This window comes from Microcaecilia unicolor, chromosome 1 (assembly GCF_901765095.1).
Source record: "Microcaecilia unicolor chromosome 1, aMicUni1.1, whole genome shotgun sequence".
Taxonomy (NCBI): Eukaryota; Metazoa; Chordata; class Amphibia; order Gymnophiona; family Siphonopidae; genus Microcaecilia; species Microcaecilia unicolor.
Window position 1 is genome coordinate 140,795,115 of NC_044031.1, and position 21,380 is coordinate 140,816,494.

Here is a 21,380-nt window from a genome sequence, read left to right on the forward strand (position 1 = left end):
CCGTGACCGCCTATGCCCCTTCCATGGTCACATCCCCTTTTGGGTTGTGCTTGGGAAAAGTTAGGTGCCAAGTTATAGAATAGATTCACATGCAACTTCAACCAGGCATCAATTAGCACCAATTATGTGGCCAATTGGTGCCCATGTCCTAATTAAGTTGCATGCAGATCTAGGATCCATGTGCAAATTCTAGCACTCAACTTCGGGCGACCTTTATAGAATCCAGGGGAAATGTCGATTTAGTCTGCCCACCTATACCTGCCTACTATATGGTTCACAGGTCATGCTTGGTCTGTGGTTTAACTCTTTGGCATGAGTGCACTATTGCACTGAAATCCCCCCAAACTCCCCATAGCTCAGCATGAGTAGTGTTAAATGCAGGATAGATAACTTCTCATGCTGAACCTCTGCTCTGCATGCTGGAGCCCCTCTCCCTCCAGGCTGGAAACCTCAGGCTGTGAGAACAAGCAATCTGGGTCTTTAGTAGCTCATGTCCTCTTGGGGACCCATTCCTATAAAATAAACCATTGGGGCTTTATTCTCATCCAAAGTATTTATTTATTGGGATTTATTAACCATCTTTATGAAGAGATTCATCCAAGGCAGTGTTCAGCAGGTGTAACATAAAACCTATAATTTTATTAACTGCCTAACAATGGGGAAAGGGATTGGGACATTAGTCCCCCACTCTATAGTGCACTGCACCGACCACTACACTACTCCAGGGACCTGCATGCTGTTCTGATAGACCTGACTTTAACATCTGAGGCTGTCATAGAGGCTGGTAAGTCATATTTTTATTCACATTTTTGGGGGGTGGGAGGGGGTCAGTGACCACTGGGGGGTATTGGGGGAGTGGTAATCTGGTCATTTAGGGCAACTTTTTCTGCCTTATTCGTTGTAAAAACAGGTCTAGCTCAAAATGTCTTCGTTTTAGTCCTGGACGGTTTTGTTTTGTTCCATTATGGCTGAAAAATGTCTAAGTCTTAGGAAGTTGGCACTATTGCTATGTCTAGATCTTAGAGAGGCTCCAAAATGAAAATGGTAAAGAAAATAACTAGGAACCAAACCTTGAAGGGTTTTAAAAAGAAAACAAGCTAATTTAAAAAGAATTCTGGCTTCAACAGGTAACCAATGAAGTCTAGCATAGAAAGGAGAGAAACTATCGTACTTAGGCGAAAAATCAGTCTTGTATCCATATTTTGCAAGGTTTTGAGTCTCTTTAGCAGCCCCTTCATACAGCCTATGTACACAGAGTTACAATAGTCAAGATAGAAGCAAAGCTTGAACCAGGTGCTTAAATTGTTCAATTTCAAAATAATTGTGGATGATATGCAATTTTCACATTAGAAAAAAGCATTTTTAACCAATGTGTTGACTTGTGTTTCCATGGAACTATCAAACATGTAAACAAACATGTGGACAAAGGGGAGCCGGTTGATATTGTGTATCTGGATTTTCATGGTACCTCATGAAAGGCTACAGAGGAAATTGGAGGGTCACGGGATAGGAAGAAATGTCCTATTGTGGATTAAAAACTGGTTGAAGGATAGGAAACAGAGAGTGGGGTTAAATGGGCAGTATTCACAATGGAGAAGGGTAGTTAGTGGGGATCCTCAGGGGTCTGTGCTGGGACCGCTGCTTTTTAACATATTTATAAATGATTTAGAGATGGGAGTAACTAGCCAGGTAATTAAATTTGCTGGTGACACAAAGTTATTCAAAGTTGTTAACTCGCGACAGGATTGTGAAAAATTACAGAAGGACCTTACGAGACTGGGAGACTGGGCGGCTAAATGGCAGATGACGTTTAATGTGAGCAAGTGCAAGGTGATGCATGTGGGAAAAAAGAACCCGAATTATAGCTACGTCATGCAAGGTTCCACGTTAGGAGTTACGGACCAAGAAAGGGATCTGGGTGTCGTCGTCGATAATACACTGAAACCTGCTCAGTGTGCTGCTGCGGCTAGGAAAGCGAATAGAATGTTGGGTATTATTAGGAAAGGTATGGAAAACAGGTGTGAGGTTGTTATAATGCCGTTGTATCGCTCCATGGTGCGACCGCATCTTGAGTACTGTGTTCAATTCTGGTCGCTGCATCTCAAGAAAGATATAGAAGAATTGGAAAAGGTGCAGAGAAGGGTGACTAAAATGATAGCGGGGATGGGAAGACTTTCCTATGAAGAAAGACTAAGGAGGCTAGGGCTTTTCAGCTTGGAGAAGAGACGGCTGAGGGGAGACATGATAGAGGTATATAAAATATTGAGTGGAGTGGAACAGCTGGATGTGAAGCGTCTGTTCACGCTTTCCAAAAATACTAGGACTAGGGGGCATGCGATGAAACTACAGTGTAGTAAATTTAAAACAAATCAGAGAACATTTTTCTTCACCCAACGCATAATTGCCGGAGAACGTGGTGAAGGCGGTTAGCTTAGCAGAGTTTAAAAAGGGGCTAGACGGTTTCCTAAAGGACAAGTCCATAAACCACTACTAAATGGACGGGAAAAATCAACAATTCCAGGAATAACATGTATAGAATGTTTGTATGTTTGGGAAGCTTGCCAGGTGCCCTGGGCATGGATTGGCCGCTGTCGTGGACAGGATGCTGGGCTCGATGGACCTTTGGTCTTTTCCCAGTGTGGCATTACTTATGTACTTAATTTGAATTCCTAGGATTTTGACAACTGAGGAAAATTTGTATTCAATTTGATTGACAATAGATTTAGGAGTCTGTTCTAATTTAGTATTAAAACATAAAAATTTTGTTTTATTGGTGTTAAGTTTTAATTTATGAGCAAACATTCATTTATCAGATCAAAACAAAATTGAATTCTAATGAGGTCAACATTAGATAAAGATGATAATGGAATTAATACAGAGATATCATCTGCATAGATATAGTGAATAAAACCATTTATATCCAACAATGAACCAAGGGATTGAAGGAAGACATTAAAAAGTATCAGGGATGGGAAGAACCCTGTGCTACAATGCCACTAAACACTCTGTTAATTTAATTTAAAAAAAAGAGATAGAGGCCACAGGCCTATAATTAGACACTGCATGTTTTGGATCCTTTAATATTGGTGTAAAAACTATTTCACAAAGACTGTGAGGGAAATTACCTAGGGATAGTTGTAGAGTAATCCAAGTAAACAACTGACTACAGAAAGCTAAGGGAGTCGATTTCATAAGATATGGTGGACAGACATCCAACATACAGTAAGCAGAAACATATTTCTTAAATAGGTTAGAGAAATCTGACCAATAAATAGGGCTGAGCTCATTCCAGATTCAATCTATCGGAGTGCCATATTGCAAAGGAATGTCAAAAGGTGGATCAAAATTAGAAACAGCAAATACTGCTCAAAAATCACAAATTTTCTTCTGAAAATATATAGCTAGTTGATTGGCAGTAAGAGGTTGTTTCAACCCAGAGCTGAAATTCTCTGGTGATGATATAAGCAAGTTAATAATCGCAAACAATTGTTTGGTATTAGAACAATCCCTACTAATCAATCCTGAGTAAAAAAACATTTCTAGCCAACATTTGTTTATGGACCGCAAGATGCCACGTAGACCTGGATTGTGCTAATTTATCTTTGCACCATTTGCATTCAAGTTTTCTACAAACACGCTTTAACTTCAATAATTCAAAAGAGTACCAAATTTGTTTAATTTGTGTATGAATAGGGGCAATTTCATCTAGAATTCTAAGGCTGACCTCTTCCCAAAGGTCTCCTTCCCTTCCCTACCCCCTTCAGGTTGGCACAGTTTGATGGGCAGCACTAGCATGGCAGTCAACATCTCTAAAGAACACTCGGCTCAAGGACTGTCATGTCCTGCCCCCCTTAAAAATTCCTCTTTTGGAGGGGGTGGGATACAGTAGGTCTTGAGCTGTGTGGGTGATCAGGGCCACACCAGTGCTGGCTCCTAAATTGTTCAGCACTAAGCATACACTTTGTGTGCCTATAGGTTGGGCCAACCCTGGGTTTGTGTCCCTGACATTGGGATATAACAATGATAGATATGCTATCCTGGGATAACAACTGAGAAATGTACATGTACTGTTATTCCCTATTTTGGATAAGTATGGGAAATGTAATGATTTATTGTGTCAGTAGATGGCAGCAATATAAGCTATAAAAAGGGATTGCTGCTGTATTAAGATGTTTTTCATTTTCAAAGTGATGTTTTCCACCAAGTTCACAATCCTTGCTACTTGAAAGGAAAGATAGCTATCATATGTGCAGAAAAGAAAACCTCCTAGAGAGAAATTAAGATCCCAGTGTAAAAGGTGGCAGAAAGAGGTTCATCTCAAGAGGTGGTGTGGAGATCTACTGTGCAGTGTTGTATAGTAACTAAGTAAACGTAACGATTTACTATATGTAAATAAACATTTTAGTACTTTTACTCATAATGAAATAATATTTTAACCATGTTTTAGTACTTTCACTTGTTACATGACGATCCTTACATGTACGTTACAAATAACATTGCAAAGCCCATAGTGCATACATGTAGGCTTGTTGACTTCCTTTTCAAATTTCCAATTTTTTTAGGCATTTGGTTATTTACTCATCTGAACCCAGCATCAGTCAGCCTGTTCTTCCCAATTCCATCTGCAGAATCTTCCATTATCAGCTCCCTTCTCCCAACCCTATTCCCAGAATCACATCCCCCCATCCTTAGCATGTTCCAGTATCAGCCACCTCTTTCCACCCCCAGCATCATCTGCCACCTTCTTTTACCTACCCTCAGCCAGTTCTGCCTTTCAGCTGGTACTTGCTCCATCCCTTGTGGTTGCTCTCTCCATATCAGCTGAACTTTCTCCAGGCTAGCACAAGCACATGATAAATACAAGTGCAGGCACTGAGATACAGAAAGTGCCTGTACTCATGTTTGACATATGCTTGTGCTAGCCTGGAGAGAGCAGCAGGAAGAGAAGAAGCCAGCTCCCACCACTCTAGGTAATAACAACTTTAGGGAACACAGATTAATAATGAGTGATTCTGATTCATTTGATGATATGGAACATGCATGGCCTTATTAGTCATTAGTGTTTAAGATGAAAAACAAAGGTGGAAATACGGTCATCCTTGTCTGCTTATTATGCATGCTGAAATATATGGAATAGAACTATACGGAATATCAAGCATTCACTAATTCATCATCAAATTTGAAAAACACATGCAGAGAATGTATCATCACTAAGTGGCAATGTATGAAAAATTAACATTTAAAGTGAGAATGTGAAAGTGAGATGTATAAAATGAAAACAATTCCTTGGTAAATCAAATGAAACAGCAACAGCTGGAACAGAGTTTTCCTAATGCAAACCTCATGATGCAAACAGTGGATTGTCTCATCTTAAATTTTGCTTTTCAGGGAATAAAGCCTGTGAGAATAGTGGAGTTGCTTGAGTTGTTGAACTGGTAACTGGTCCCCAGCCAAATACAACACTGATGAGTTGGGTCACAAATGAAGCAGTGATGAAACTGAAGCTGGTTGCAATTCTTCATGAACTGACATATGGTCATCCTATGGAAAATCTGAAATTGGGGCGACTGTCCATTGAATTGATAAATAGTTTTTAGAGAGGAAGTCTGCCTGTCTGGCCTTAAGAACACTGAAGGGTTCACACATGTTTGATGTTCTTGCGTCAGTTCTTGAAGACATTCATATGGAGTTTGCCCTCAGACAAAAAATTGCTAGAACAACAGACAATGGTTCCAATTTTACGAAAGCCTTCTCTGTATTCGGACATATGTCAATGATAATGAAGATGAAAATGCGAGTGATGAATTAGATGGCAAAGAATTTGAGGCACTGGATGCAAAATTTCAACTCCACTGGAAATCATGTTTATGAGCTTCTTCCTCAAAAGCGCTGTGCCTGTCATACCTTAAACCTTGTGTCTTCTACTGATGCCAACAAAGCTGAACGTGATTTGTCCATCAAGAAAATATATTGGAGTGCATTTGCCGAATGTCAAGGACTTTGGAATAAATATGGATGAGCTCTGTTGGCAGCTGATGAAGTTATTGATTCATTTGGACTCACAAGTGCACCCGCATGAGTGACAGTCATTTCCAGAAAAATAGTTTTACTAAAAGCGAACAAGTGGATTGAAGTTTACAGCAAAAGAGTTATTGGGATAAAAACATTAACAGTAGTGCATTCATTTTAGCCTTGGTAGTTTTACTGCTACAATGCACGCTAAGTGCTATTCTATAAACAGCACTCCAAGTTGGGCGCTGTGTATAGAATAGCGCTTAGTGTTGGGATATGCAAGGATTTACACCAACTAAACCCTAGTGTAAATCCCCAGGCCTAAATTATACATAGATTCCCTGAATCTATACTACTATACGCAAATCCTAGAAACGTCCCTGACCCACCTATGCCCCTCCCATTGTCATGTCCCCTTTTCAGATCCACACAGAAAACTTTACGCACACGTACAGAATAGCGACTTTAAAGATGCGTGCGTAAATTACAATTATTGGCAGTTAGCGCCAATAATTGATTGATAATGCCCAATTATTGATGCTAATTGGCTCATTAAGCAATTGAGTTTGCATACACTATTTGGGCGTATGCCCAAATTTGTGTGTGCAATTTTGAGCACTATATGTAGAATTAGAGGGTAAATGTGTTATAATAGGCAATTTCTTTTTTACTTTTACATAAGTTTTTTAATGTGCACTTCCCTGTACTTTTACTTAAGCATTAAAATATGCATTTACTTTCTTTTTTTGTAATTAATTTTTATTAGTAATCCAGAGATACAGCCATTGTGCATGTTCAGCACAAAAACATCACAAAGAAACTACAAACTTACAATACAAGATAACTTTTGATTAAATCCCTCTTTCCTCCCACCCCTTCCCAACTCCAGATTTCAGCTCACGGCCACCAGTAATCTTACGTTATCATCTTTCTGAGCACAGGGTCTGACCCCTGCAATGGAGTCTGAAGCTGCTGCTGTAGGCCACATAGTAATTTCCTTGTTAAATTGCTGGCCCTACTCCAGACTGGGATCATGCACCTGACCATTTCAAGCATAAGCAATCCCCATATTGCAACCGAGGAAGGAGTCTCAAGAACCCAACATTTCACTATGACTTTCCTGACCAGCATTAACTAGAGAATTCTATATATGACACGTACCATTATGTGCTATTTCCATGCTGAACTTTCGGCACAGAAAGCATTTTAACGGAACCAAGGTGCCAAAACAGCCCAAAAACCGCAGATCAGTGCTAAACTACACTTACATGTGCTGAAGTGTTTCAGTGAGGATCTGAAAAGGAGGTGTAACAACGGGAGGGACATGGGCAGGACAGGGGCATTCTCTTAAAATGTACTCAGTGTTACAGAATTCAGGAGCTCAGCACCCAACTTGCACACCAGTACACCTGGTTTTAGTTGGTGTACATGCTCTTGCCCAAAGTTGAAGCAGATTCTGGTGCTATGAGCTATTCTATAAAGGGCACACATCCTGGAGCACCCTTTACAGAATACATTTCAGTGCCAATTTTTTTCGGCAACAGTTACTGAATCTAGCCCTAAGTGCCACAAGTACAAAATGTCTCTCATGCTCATCCATACCCAACTGCTTCAAGGCTTCCCCCTCCCCAAGAAGCAAGGTTCTCTAGGTCCATTCTACTTGGACCTAGAACTTTAAACAATATTCTACTGTGTTCACCAAATATTTTCTTACTTCCTTGAGATGACTGACTTCAAGGAGTGGGAGAGTGATTGGAGGAAGAGGGAGGTCAAGGAATGTCAGCCTGTCTTTAGAGGTCATGAGGAGCCAGACCAATAGCTCTCCCTATTCAAAAGAAAAATCTTGGGAGGATCAGATGTTTTGCGGCATGTCATGCACAGCTGTATGACTCCATTCTAAAAAAAGAAACTAAAGGAAATGAGGATGGCTGATGTTTAAGACTGCAAATGGCTAAATTATATAGCCATATCCTGAAAACTTAGCTGGAAGTTATACCTCCCTGCTTGAAAATTCAAATAATGTTTCAAGGTCACCGAGAGGGGTGACAAGATTCCCTGGACCCGGCCTCCAAGGGGAGGCCTGGCACCGGCAAGGCTTCCAGAGGTACGCAGAAGGTTCTGCTCCCTCAGTCTGTCTCTCTCCTACTCCTATGTGTCGGGACCCAGGTGATTGCATTAACTCAATAACCCGGGTCCCGGCACACAGGAGCAGGAGAGTGACTGACGGAGGAGCAGACGCAAGAAGTTAAGGGGGCAGAGAGCCGCGGTGGCCCAAGTGAGAGGGTGGCGGCAGCAGCCAGAGTAGGTGGGATGGTGGCTGCAGCAGCCCTGCCCTGGACCCAGCTCTGTCTCTCTGTGGCTCTGAATGTTTTATTTTTATATGGGAATAATACAACTTTTGTGCCATTGATTATTGAGCATGGGACATAGCAGAGACAGTAGGAGGCCCAAAAAAGGAATTCTGTCCTCTCAGGAAAGACCCTATGTGATAGAAACATACAACATGATGGCAGATAAAGACCATCCCCCTGATACTCAAAATCATTTAACCTGCCAGGAATGGCACCTGGCTGGTTAAATGGCACTTAACTGGCTATCTGGTGATATCCAATGGGGGATAGCCAGTTATCCCTCACTGAATAATCCTGGTTAGTACCTAGGAGATAACCAACTATATCACAGGATATAGCCGGCTATCCCCGAATATTGAATCCCTATCTGACTATTGTAAGTGGCCAAATATGGCCGCTTAAATAGCTGGTATATCTTTAGATGGTTTACAGTTAACCGGCTATCTTTTAATATCAGCATAGCCAGTTAACTTTTAAAATGGCTAAAAATAAACCGGATATTCAATGCTGATTACCAGAAATTGCCCAGCATTGAATATCTGTGCTGACTGCCAACTGAGGGAGTTAACCAGACTTCCTCCCGTGGTCTGAATATCAGCCTCCTTATGGCCTATTCAGTCTGATCATCCATGCCACATTCTAAGCTCTACAATCCCTTCAGATATCCTCTGTGCTTTTCTTATGCTTTCTTGAATTCAGATACAGTCTTCATCTCCACCAGCTCTGCTGGAAGGCTGTCCCAAACATTTATCAAAGTTTCCTTAGATTACTTCTGAACCTGTCTCCTTTTAGCTTCATCCTATGTCCCCTCTTTCCAGAGCTTCTTTCCAATTGAAATAAGCCTACCTCTTATTTTCCATACAGGTATTTAAATGTCTCTATCATATTTCTCTTCTCCCACCATATTTCTAAAGTGTACATAGCTAGATTTTAAGATTCTTTCACCGTATACATTATGATGAAGACTATTGTGCATTTTAGCAGTCACCCTTAGGGCCAACTCTATCCCACATATGCTTTTAAAGGTGCTTTCTCCAAAACTACACACAGTACTCCACATGTGGTCTCACTTCTTGGTCGGATTCTTTCCAACATTAAAAAAAAAAGATTTGCTTCTTTGCAGATGATACCAAAATCTGCAACAGAGTAGATAGATAAGCTGGATGATATGGATAACATGAGGAGGGATCTTTCGAGATTTGAGGAATGGAATAGAATATGACAGCTAAGATATAATGCTAAAAAATGTAGGGCCCTGCATTTGGGTTGTAAAAAGCCAAGGGAGTGCTACAATATAAAGGGTGAACTACTTCTGTGCATGAAACAAGAATGGGATCTGGAGATGACAGTATCTGATGGTCATATTAAGGTGGCCAAAGGTAAAAGAGGTCAAGGAAAAAGCTAAGATGATGCATGGATGCATAGGGAGAATAATGGGCAGCAGGAAAAGGAAGAACTAGTGCCTCTGTAGAAGCCTCTGGTGAGATCTCATTTGAAGTACTTTGTGCAGTTCTACAAAATGTACCTTGAAAAGGATATAAACAGGATAGAGTCGATCCAGATGGCAGCTACTAAAATGGCGGGTGGTCTTTGTTAAAAAACAGTTATGGACAAACTTAAAGATCTAAATATGTATACATTGGAAGAAAGGCAGAAAAGGGATAAGATAGAGACTTTTAAGTACCTCTGTGGCATAAATGCATAGGAGGCGGGCCTCTTTGAATTGAAAGGAAGCTCTGGAATAAGAGGGCATAGCTTGAAGGGGAAAGGGGACAGACTCAGAAGTAATCTAAGAAAATACTTCTTTACAGAAAAAATGGTGGATATGGGGAATGGCGTCCTGGTGAACTGCATCTGCATTAAAGAAAGCATGGGAGAAACAGGATTTCTGAGAAAACATTGTGAAGAAACAGTGTGATTAAAGCATGTAAAATGGATATTTTCCTGCATTGTTCTGAAGTGTACTTCTCCTGTTTGAATAGACTTCCTGAGCCAGTACGTCAAGCTCCATCTCTGGCTGTCTTCAAATCTAGGCTAAAGCCCAACTTTTTGATGCTGCTTTTAACTCCTAACCCATACTCGTTCAGTACCCTTATTTTATCATCCCCACCTTAGTAATCTCGTTATCTCTTTTGTCCTGTTTGTCTGTCCTAATTACATTGTAAGCTTTGTCGAGCAGGGACTGTCTCTTCATGTTCAAGTGTACAGCGCTGCGTACGTCTAGTAGTGCTATAGAAATGATTACTAGTAGTAGTAGTACTAGCTTGGCCAGCAGATGGTGCATGTTTATGCTTAAAGCTGTTACAGAGGACTGACTTGTCTTTCTTTATTTGGCATACAGATACTAGGAAGTGTCTGTAGTGATGTAACCAGTTTTTATTTGAAACTTGACTGTTCTAGGCTCTGATTGGCCTGGAGTTTGAAATTACCCAGTAGTGCTGACCGTTGCTTCAGTCATAGCTTGCATGAAGAGGGAGACAGCTCTCTTTGCTAAGGTTCTGTGAACAATTATATGTCCTGATCTTCCCAGGTATTGTTTAGCCAGTATGCAAATGTTTAGTTAGTGTTATAATTGATCCATATTTCAATTACCTGTTATTGTATGCTAATTGCACATTTTTTTGGTTCATTGATCAAGTGTGAGAATAAACACATTTGTTTGTTCATTCTGTCTGTCTAGACTGATAAAGAATCCTGGTGATTTGTGTGTTGGGTCTGTGAGTGCTTTCTGGGAACTGTGGGACCACTGGGAGTGTGGCTCCAGTAACCTAGAAATCACTGGGGATAATTTGAGAGTGGAACACTTGCCCAGAGGCAGTTATGGCCCAATTGGTGGGATGAGAGTGCTAGTGTAGAGCACAAGCAGCAGGTGCAAGCTGAGTTGAGCTGTGCTGGGGATAGACCCTCTAAGTGTGGCCGCGGGGTAACCCCAGGCGGGTGGCTAAGCATTTTGTGACAAAAGGAAAGAAATGTAGATCTTAGCAGCTGCTGTGGAAGAGCAAATTGGATAGCTCACATAGTCTTTATCTGCCCTTATTTTCCTCATTTCTATCTTTCAAATTCCATGGAGAATCAGTAGGAGTTGAACCCTGGCTTCCTTGATTCTCAGCTTGCTGTCCTAAGCACAAGGGCATTACTCCACTAGTCATTGACCTCTGAATTCTATATAGGTTGCCCAGAGTTGGGCGACAGAACTTGCACATGGATCTCGGATCCACACACAAATTAATTGCTTTATTAGTCACTAACAATTAGGGGTTAAACGTGGACCTCAGATCCCCGCGCTCCTCTCATAACCACACAGATCTAAAAAGGGGGCATGCTCATGGGAGTGGCATGGGCAGGTCAAGGGCAGTCCAAGAAGTTACGTGCAGTATTAGAAAATAATGTCCATATGTACCAACTTTAGGGTGCGGGAATTACACCAACTTCTATGAAGCGTAAGTCCTGTGCTTCATAGAAGCTGGCTAAAAAGAGGAGGAGAGAGAGAGAAGTGGCGGGTGCACAGTTATACTTTACCTGGATTGCACTAAATATTGGCTCTGTTCAACTAAAGTTCACCAATTAAGGGGCCTTTTACTTTTACTAAGGTGCGTAAAAATAATAAGCAAATTTGCATGCATTAACTGCTACCACAAAGGCGTATCAGCTGTTAGCACAGGGTCATGGTGAGCACATGCAAATTTGCACATTAACCCCATGTCTCAGGGGGCAGGAAGCAGGCGAAGGATGAAGCAGGACTTTATAGTACAATTAGCACAAGGTACTTATAGTGCAGTGTCACTTTTGTTTTTATGAGGAAAATATCCAATGAATGATCCCAAAGGTACTGAGAAAGTTCACCATGTATTATTTTACTATATATTTATAACCCAAGTTATAACTATGCAAATGAGGAAAATGAATACATATTACACTCTGGACATGTACATAAATAAATATGACAGGACAGGACTATATATTTCCCCATTTTACCAAGGGAATATTGCATGTACAGTAGAAAATTTCCACATCTGGTCTTACAACCAGGGGCACATCTGGGGCCGATTCTGTTCAATATATTTGTGAGTGACATTGCCGAAGGGTTAGAAGGTAAAGTTTGCCTTTTTGCGGATGATACTAAGATTTGTAACACAGTGGATACCCAGGAGGGAGTGGAAAACATGAAAAAGGATCTGCGGAAGCTAGAAGAATGGTCTAAGGTTTGGCAATTAAAATTCGATACAAAGAAATGCAAAGTGATGCACTTAGGGAGTAGAAATCCACGGGATCATATGTGTTAGGCGGTGAGAGTCTGATATGTATAGACGGGGAGAGGGATCTTGGGGAGATAGTATCTGAGGATCTGAAGGCGAAGAAACAGTGTGACAAGACGGTGGCAGTAGCTAGAAGGTTGCTAGTCTGTATAGAGAGAGAGGTGTGACCAGCAGAAGAAAAGAGGTTTTAATGCCCCTGTATAAGTCGTTGGTGAGGCCCCACCTGGAGTATTGTGTTCAGTTTTGGAGGCTGTATTTTGCAAAGGATGTAAAAAGAATTGAAGCGGTGCAAAGAAAAGCTACGAGAATGGTATGGGATTTGCGTTACAAGAAGTATGAGGAGAGACTTGCTAACCTGAACATGTATACCCTGGAGGAAAGGAGAAACAGGGGTGATATGATACAGACGTTCAAATATTTGAAAGGTATTAATCCGCAAACGAACCTTTTCCAGAGATGGGAAGGCGGTAGAACTAGAGGACATGAAATGAGATTGAAGGGAGGCAGACTCAAGAAAAATGTCAGGAAGTATTTTTTCAGGGAGAGAGTGGTGGATACTTGGAATGCCCTCCCGCGGGAGTTGGTGGAGATGAAAATGGTAACGGAATTCAAACATGCGTGGGATAAACATAAAGGAATCCTATTCAGAAGGAATGGATCCTCAGAAGCTTAGCCGAGACTGGGTGGCAGAGCCGGTGGGGCTGGTAGTTGGGAGGCTGGGCTAGACTTCTATGGTCTGTGCCCTTAAAATGGCAGATAAACTCATATGTGCTACTTTTTGTGTATACCTTACCTTGATTTGTATCTTGTTGGGCAGACTGGATGGACCGTGCAGGTCTTTTTCTGCCATCATCTATGTTACAACAGCTCAAAGGCACATTTAGGTTTTTAAAAAGTGCTCATTTTGGACTGGACATGAGTCATTCTCCTTAATCCCCTGTGTTTATTTTCACCTCCAAAATGAAGCCAAGTCTAAAGTTGTGGCCTCAGTACCTAATTGGTGGCACTTACACATGTAAGTTTGTAAATGAGGCAGTTACACATGGAAGTTGCAACATTGCTGCTTGCAAGTGTAAATGCCAACACCTCCACGTGAAAGCTGCCAGGTTAGTACTGTTCATTTTTTCAATGTGTACATTTGTAAAATGGCTGCTCCCGCTGCATGTGCCGGCAAATATATGTGACTTCCTGGATGCCTCAGTTCTGATCTCTATGTTCTATGTAAAATGGGGCTTCACATGTTACCTCCCTTTCTTTTGATTCTGTGCCTTTCTGCACTGGGGGACATAGGAAACAAATGTGAGACAGTCTTTTATTCTTCATTGCTCTTTCTTTCTGTGACAGACATGCGTATTTATTTATTTGTTACATTTGTATCCCACATTTTCCCACCTATTTGCAGGCTCAATGCGGCTTACATAGTTACGTAATGGCATTCACCATGTCCGGTAACGAAACAAATACAAGGTGATATGGTGGTCGAATAAAGGTACATGTGTTTCATCAAATGGGGATCGGGGAGAGGAAAGGTTATAATAGTATCCATTACGAACTTTGGTTTTGCTGTGTTGCGGTATGTAGGTATTTCTGGTTTTGCTGTGTTGCAGAATGTAGGTATTTCTGGTTTTGCTGTGTTGCAGAATGTAGGTATTTAAGTTGGGTCGATGGGGTATGCCTTTTTGAACAGGTTGGTTTTTAGTGATTTACTGAAGTTAAGGTGGTCGTAGATTGTTGTCACAGCTTTTGGCAATGCGTTCCATAGTTTTGTGCTTATGTAGGAGAAGCTGGATGCATAGGTTGTTTTGTATTTGAGTCCTTTGCAGTTTGGGTAGTGAAGCTTTAGGTATGTTCGAGATGATCTGGTTATGTTTCTGATTGGTAGGTCTATGAGGTCTGTCATGTATCCTGGGACTCGGCCGTGGATAATTTTATGGACTAGGGTGCAGATTTTGAAGGTAATACGTTCTTTGATTGGAAGCCAGTGCAGTTTTTCTCGGAGGGGTTTGGCACTTTCGAATCGTGATTTGCCAAATATCAGCCTGGCTGCTGTGTTATGAGCGGTCTGGAGTTTCTTAGTGAGTTGTTCTTTGCATCCCACGTAGATTCCGTTGCAGTAGTCTGCATGGCTTAGTACCATTGATTGTACTAGGTTACAAAATATTTCCTTCGGGAAGAAAGGTTTTATGCGTTTAAGTGTCCACATTGCGTGGAACATTTTCTTTGTTGTGGAGTTCACTTGGCTCTCAAGTGTGAGGTTGCAGTCGATTATAACACCGAGTATTTTCAGGCTGTCTGAGTTAGGGAGGGTGTCTTCTGGGGTGATTAAGGTTGTGGGTTTGTACGTAATGTGTTGAGATGAGAGGATGAGGCAGTGTGTTTTTTCAGTGTTCAATTTCAGTTGAAAAGAGTTTGCCCATGAGTCCATGGTGTTCAAACCAACTTTAATTTCATTGTTGATTTCTGTTAGATCATGTCTGAAGGGCAGTGGTGTGCTGAAGCCGGCTTGCACTGGCTCGCAAGAGCCGCTTGTTAAATTTTGACAGCTCTTGCGAGCCGGTTGTTGTTGGGGGCGAGCCGGCTCCATTGCGGGAGGTAAGCATGGCAGGAGGGCTCCATCACAGGCCATGCTTACCTCCCCTGCCGCTCCGAAGCATATCCAACCATGTCCTTCGCTCCCACCCTCCCCTCCCGCTCCCCTCTGTCTTTTTTTAATTACCTCCGTCGAAGCGCGTGCCATTTAAAGCCCTGCTGCGTGCTAGCCGTCTCCAGGCTTCCCCTGCTTGCTTCGATGATGTTCGTGCCTTAGTCCCGCCTTCATTCTGACATCATTTCCTTTTTTCACGAAGGCGGGACTAAGGCACGAACATCATCCAAGCAAGCAGGGGAAGCCTGGAGACGGCCAGCACGCAGCAGGGCTTTAAATGGTGCGCGCTTCGACGGAGGTAATTAAAAAAAGACGGAGGGGAGCGGGAGGGGAGGGTGGGAGCAAAGGACATCTTTGGACATGCTTCAGAGCGGCAGGGGAGGGAGGAGAATCACTGGATGGGTAGAGGAGGGCAGGGGAGAGACCTGCTGGGCATGGGTGGGTAGAGGGGGGGCAGGGGAGAGACTTGCTGGGCATGGATGGGTAGAGGGGGGCAGGGGAGAGACCTGCTGGGCATGGGTGGGTAGAGGGGGGCAGGGGAGAGACTTGCTGGGCATGGGTGGGTAGAGGGGGCAGGGGAGAGACTTGCTGAGCATGGGTGCGTAGAGGGGGGCAGGGGAGAGACCTGCTGGGCATGGGTGGGTAGAGGGGGGCAGGGGAGAGGCTTGCTGGGCATGGGTGGGTAGAGGGGGGCAGGGGAGAGACTTGCTGGGCATGGGTGCGTAGAGGGGGGCAGGGGAGAAACCTGCTGGGCATGGGTGGGTAGAGGGGGGCAGGGGAGAGAAGAGAGTTTCAGGACATGGATGGAGGGGAGAGCAAGAGAAATTTTGGACATGGACGGAGGGAAGGGAAGGGAGAGAGAAGAAATGCTGGACATGGAGGGAAGATAGAGGAAGGAGATTAGATGAGGGAAAAGGAAGTGAGGAGAGAAACTGCACATGGATGGAGAAAATAGGCAGAAGCTGGATCCACTGTACAGTCAAGTATGCGGAGGACCAGAAATGAAGAAGAAAGGAGGAAAGAAAAGAAATAAATGGAAAGGAAGCCCTGGAAACGGAGTCAAGGGAACAGATAGAGAGCAGCAGAATCAGATACTGGACCAGCATGATCAGAGAAAAAAAGTCACCAGACAACAAAGGTAGAAAAAAAAATAATTTTATTTTCATTATACTGTTTGGAATATGTCCACTTTGAGAATCAGGTGCTGAACGTTAAAAGTTTATATTTATTTACTTATTTATGGCATTTTATCCCATATTAAACATGAATTAGATTGGAACCTGGGATAATTTAATTTTTTTTTCCTGGAGAGAGTAATGTGTTTTGGCGCCCCCCCCCCCCCCCCGGGGTATAGCCAGCTCCACAATTTTTTTTTTGGGGGGGGGGGCGCAGAGGTGGGTGGGGGGCGCAGTGGTGGATGGGGGGACGCCGAGGTGGATGGGGGGTGCCGAGGTGGACCGGGGGGACGCCGAGGTGGACCAGGGAGAGAGCCTGTTGTTAAAAATTTACCAGCACACCACTGCTGAAGGGTATGTGTATTGTGACATCGTCTGCATAGATGAACGGGTTGAGGCCTTGTTTTGATAAGGAATTGGCCAGTGGGATCATCATTATGTTGAAAAAAGTGTAGGTGATAATGGTAATCCTTGAGGTACTCCACAATCTGCTTTCCAAGGTGATGATATGTTTAAGTTTGATTTCACTTGGTATGTTCTGGTGGTTAGAAAACCTTTGATCCAGCTAAGTATGTTTTCACCAATTCCGAAGTAGTCTAAAAGTATTAGTAGTATATTGTGGTTTACCATGTGGAATGCGCTCGACATATCAAATTTGAGGAGAAGTATTTTTTTTACCTTTAGCTATTTCCTGCCTGAATTTGTCCATGAGAGTAACTAGCACTGTTTCTGTACTGTGGAGAGGGCGGAATCCTGATTGTGATTCATGCAATATTGAGAACTTATCCATGTAGTCGATAATTTCTTTAGTCACCATGCTCTCCATCAGTTTAACTGCTAGTGTGATAGATGCAACTGGGTGGTAGTTGGAGAGTTCGGATCTTTTTTCTTGGTATCTTTTTTTTTTTTTTTTACATTTGTACCCCACGCTTTCCCACTCATAGCAGGTTCAGTGCGGCTTACATATTATATATAGGTACTTATTTGTACCTGGGGCAATGGAGGGTTAAGTGACTTGCCCAGAGTCACAAGGAGTTGCCTGTGTCTGCAGTGGGAATTGAACCCAGTTCCCCAGGTCCAAAGTAGGTTTCTTACGTCAGACGGGGGCGGGGCCAGGTCAGAGAAGGAGAGAGACGTCCTGAAGACTGCAGCGATCTAGCCCGTGCAGCGCCTTCATACAAAGGTGAGAGGCACTGCACGGCCCGGTAATGCGGGGGGGGCCCGGTGGAGGGGGGAGCGACGGCGACGATCTCAGGGGGGGGTGGCGTGGGCGGGGCATGGGGCAGAGGGGGGCGGAGGGGGCGGAGCTGTGTGGAGAAAGAGTTTAGAGACAGGAAGAGAGGGGGGCCAGGGCTCCTAAAGCTTTGAGTTTTCTTTTGTGTTTTTATTTAATGCTGGGGGAGGAAGCAGGGAGCAGCAGCAGCTACCACGGATGGGGGGGGGGGGCAAGGACGTCCATACAGGACGCTCCTGACGAGCGCCTTTGCCCTCTCCTGATCCACGTGTTTGTGTTTTGGGTTTCTTGGTGGGGGGGGTTTGACGTGTGCGGCATGCGCAGAGCAGCCAGCATAACGCTTGGCTGCTCTGCGCATGCTTTAGGGGCCAATTACCGACGGGGATTCCAGCAGATTGATGCATTGTACTTTTGAAATACCACACCGAACATGTGCGACTTGTTTTTTTGCTGCATTGTTCGTTTTTTAAAATTCGGTAACAGCTTTTACGTTTTTGCTTTTTTTACGTTTGGTTGATGCATCTGGCTCTAAGTCCATATCCGTTCCTAAAAATGTTAAACACGATTAGCTTATTTATTTTATCTGCTTTTCACATGCCAAAATTAACTGTAAATGAAGTTTGTTTTACATATGCTTAGCTAATGTATACATTTCAGATTTATGTTTGCTTTGGTATGGCTGATTTATTTATTAGGATGTATTTACCGCCTTTTTGAAGGAATTCACTCAAGGTGGTGTACAGCAAAAATAAGTCAAACATAAGCAATAGACAATTACAGCAGTAAAAGTATTCAAATAACAATACAAAATATGACATGGAGGTGTATTTTCAAAGCACTTAGAGTTACAAAGTTCCATAGTAGCCTATAAAATTTTGTAAGTCTAAGTGCTTTGAAACTGAGCCCCATAGTATTCTGCATTACAATATCAACACAATACGCAATAAAACATTTTAATAGACAGTATGGGGGTAAGCAAAGATGGAACATATAGATAGAAATGATAGAAGAACAGGAGTAAGAAAATAAGGTACTAATTTAAAGAACATTGCAAATGAGGTCAGAAAAGTGCTTGAGTATTATTTAGCTAGAGTAGGAGTGGATAAACATGTGTGTGTGTGTGTGTGTGTGTCTGTCTGTCTGTCTGTCTGTCTGTCTGTCTGCCATATTAGCAAGTTAGTTTTAAAGTATGAAATAAATTCTCAGATTATGTTTTTCTGTTAAACTGAAGAATAAGATCTTCCGGTGACGTCATGACCGCGAGAGGCTGAGCACGTTGATCTCTCCGGCTCCTATCCTCCCTTTGAAGCCGTTAAATGGTGCAAATATGACTCCAACTCGCAACAACTAGTGTACCGAAGATCCCTCGATCAGCTGGTCAATTTTTCTAACTCTCCGGTGGCGATATGGCGGCGAAAAGCACCCCGAAAGACAGACTCCGCGCCCAGGTAGGGGAAGAGAAAATGGCGCCGCCCGGCCCGACGGTCTCGTCTGCATGGATCGCGGAAATCACAGCGGAGACGACAGCAGTGATGGACGATCTCCTGAACCGTCGGCTGGCCCCTATTGATAATAAACTCGAACGGGTACAAACCCAACTCACGGATCTGTCTAAAGACTGTGCTGCATTTCAATCGAGGGTCAGCGAGGTGGAAGACCGCGTCACGGTAATCGAAGGCGCGCAGAATCAGATGCAGTAAAAGCTGCGGGCGCTTGAAGATAAAGTCGAGGACCTTGAAAACAGGTCCAGAAGAAATAATATTAGGATGGTGGGACTCCCGGAGAGTATACAAGAACGGGGCCTGGAGACCTTTTTGGCCCGGTAGCTGGCTGAGGAACTACAACTCCCAGAAGCCCTGGGTCCAATTCACATCGAGAGGGCCCATCGGCTGGGGCAGAAGGGCACAGGAACTGGTAAGCCCAGAGTAGTCATTTTGCGATTCTTGGATTATGCGCAAAAGCAAGACATTTTTCGGCGACTCAGAGCGGGGAAATCGTTGGAGTATGAGGGGTTGCCGGTTCGGTGTTTTCAAGACTATTCTGCAGGTGTGGCAGCAAAAAGGCGCCAATTTTCTGCAATATGCTCCAAGCTGTTTCAGAAGAAAATACGTTTTGCACTGCAATACCCGGCAAAGCTGCAAATTACTCACAATGGAGCAACTAAAATTTATGAAACAACAAGCGCAGCCCAGGAGTTCTTCAAGCAGTTGGACGCAGCCGCACCAGAGGATCGCTGAGAGAGGAACCGAGATATCAGCTGCCGGCAGCAGACCGGAGAGAGGAGCGACTGTGAGAAGAGGAGTTGGTATATAAATATGTTTTCTACAGTGCACAGACAGGGACACTGAGGTTTAATTGTGGATGGAAGCACTGTGTAGAATCTCTTTACATGTTATAGTTCCAGGTTCATGTTGCGTGGTTGGGTCTTTGAGTGCCATGGATTAAGATTTGTTGGGAATTTGTATTGGCTTTCGGAGGGAGGGGGGAGGGACGTAGGAAGTGATGGTCCCAGTTAGTGGGTCCGATTACAGGGAACAGGGGAGGGGTAGGGATGGGGGGAGGGGGAGAATGGGGAGAGGGTCAGAGGGACGGAGTGGGTTGGGGGGGGTGGGTAGTGGGAGCCAATCCAGGCCTAAGTTACAGGGGAATAATTGTAAAGGGACAGGTCTCCCAGAACATTTCGAAGACAGGATGTAAGAGTCGGTGGGGGGCTTCACTGGTGGGAAGAGGACGGAAAGGGGTACAGGATCAGGCCTACGGCCATCAACTGGATAGGAGAACACGAACTGAGGGTGGGCAGAGGCTGGGATGCCCCCCCTCAACAACATCACAGTTATTTGGTATAAGTACCATCTCACTTCAGCTAGCAATATGGTGCAAATTATAAGCTGGAATGTAGGCGGGGTAATGTCGCCTATAAAACGGTCCAAGATTCTGCAGCAACTAAATAGACAACATGCGGATATCGCTCTTTTACAGGAGACGCATTTGTCACGGGTGGAACATGCTAAACTATGCACCTGGTGGGTGGGTGACTGTATAGCGGCGCACGCGCAGGGGAAAAAGGGAGGTGTGGCAATTTTGTTTCGTAAAAGCATTGCTACGGCAATCTGTCCACTCTTAGTGGACCCCGCGGGGCGCTATGTCATTTTGGAAGCCATAGTGGGCAAACAAAAATTGTTATTATGCAATATCTACGCTCCCAACAACTATGACAAACGGTTTTTTCAGCCCATGATAAATTTTCTCCTTAAGCAACCACATGCAGAGATCATAGTAGGCGGTGACTTCAATGCGGTCTGGGACCCCTCAATGGATAAATCAATGCCTAGCACCTCTGCGACCTATTACAACAACAAAGGCTTGTTGAAGTTGAGCCAGCTGTTAGATCTGACGGATGTTTGGAGGGTGCTTCACCCGGATGTGAAAGATTATACCCACCTTTCGCGGGCTCACTCAACTCAATCCCGTATTGATTATGTTTTAGTCTCCCGAAAGATGTTTGGGGAAATTTTAACAGCGGAGATTGGACCCTATATAGTGTCAGACCATGCGTGGGTTCGAGTGGAGTGGCAGCCCCGGGGCCAGGTCAGATGGGCTAATAGGTGGCAGTTCCCCATAGAGCTTTATACAGACCCCATATTAAAGGGACGTTTGCAAGCTAGTTGGGAAGGCTATGTCACACACAATCAGGCACATCGGAACGAC

General features: G+C 43.6%; 1 protein-coding gene across 2 annotated transcripts in view; it reads right to left on the minus strand.

The window, feature by feature from the left end:
• Nucleotides 1–21,380, minus strand: part of COL28A1 (collagen type XXVIII alpha 1 chain) — a 378,659-nt gene that overhangs the window by 127,968 nt on the left and 229,311 nt on the right. The gene's annotated exons all lie outside the window — the stretch shown is intronic.